General features: G+C 35.3%; 1 protein-coding gene across 2 annotated transcripts in view; it reads right to left on the bottom strand.

Moving 5' to 3' along the window:
* LOC106470413 (golgin subfamily B member 1-like) overlaps positions 1–1,187 on the bottom strand; it is a 56,362-nt gene that overhangs the window by 53,368 nt on the left and 1,807 nt on the right. The gene's annotated exons all lie outside the window — the stretch shown is intronic.

Raw genomic sequence — 1,187 nt, 5'->3', positions numbered from 1 at the left:
AGGATGGGGGTGGGACCCTTGAGGGATGATAAAGGAAGACTAGTATCTGATGACTATGAGATGGCTGGGTTATTAGATTTTGTTTTTTCTTCATTTTTACTAATGAAGATTTAAGTAGTATTCCCCATTTTGAACAGTTGATAGATGGTAACAAGATCGAACTAGATGACTGTGTTAATTCTGAGCTGGTTAAGAAAAAAATGGGAAGTTTAAAAAAACGATAAGGCTCCTGGGCCAAATAATATTTTTCCAAGGGTTTTGAAGGAGGTTAAAAATTGGATATGTGAGTCACTTACTACTATTTTTTGTCAGTCCTTGAATAGTGGGCAGGTACCAGAGGATTAGAAGTTAGCTAATGTAACTCCTCTTTTCAAGGGAGAAGATAAAAGTTGTCCCAGTAATTATAGACACATTAGTCTTATATCAGTTGTGGAAAAGTTTTGGAAAGTCTGTTAAAAGATTCTTTGCAAAGTCATTTAACAAAGTTTAGAATTTTATTGGATAGTCAACATGGTTTCACTAAGGGAAAATCTTGCCTTACAAATCTCTTAACATTATTTGAAAATATTACTGCTTATGCAGATGAGGGTAAAGATGTAAATTTGGTGTATCTGGATTTTCAAAAAGCATCTGACAAGGTGCCACATAAAAGGCTTATAAAAAAATTAAGCTCTATAGGTGTGGGGGATAAGTTAGCAAATTGAATAGAAGAGTGGCTAGATGGAAGAGAGCAGAGGGTTGTTACAAATGGAATTTAGTCAAACTGGATTAATGTCACAAGTGGGTTACCTCAGGGCTCAGTCTTAGGACCTTTGCTCTTTTCGATTTACACAAATGACATAGATGAAGGGATAGTCAATAAATGACTTAAATTTGCAGATGATATGAAGATCTTGGGTGTTGCTAGCTGTGAAGTGGATGCCGCTGATTTATAAAAGGATTTAGATCATTTAGTGTGTTGGGCAAATAAATGGCAGATGGGTTTTAATTTTGATAAGTGCAAAATAATGCATGTGGGTTATCATAATTTGATAAGTATAATTTGGATGGGAATAGCCTTAATAGTGTTATTAGGGAAAGGGATCTTGGTGTAATAGTCGATCAGTCTCTTAAGCCATCCAAGCAGTGTGCTGTTACTAGTGGTAGGGCAAATAGGATACTAGGTTGTATCCATAGAAATATTGAAT

Source organism: Limulus polyphemus, unplaced genomic scaffold (assembly GCF_000517525.1).
Source record: "Limulus polyphemus unplaced genomic scaffold, Limulus_polyphemus-2.1.2 Scaffold3987, whole genome shotgun sequence".
Classification (NCBI taxonomy): Eukaryota; Metazoa; Arthropoda; class Merostomata; order Xiphosura; family Limulidae; genus Limulus; species Limulus polyphemus.
This window is presented reverse-complemented; position numbering and strand designations above follow the sequence as displayed.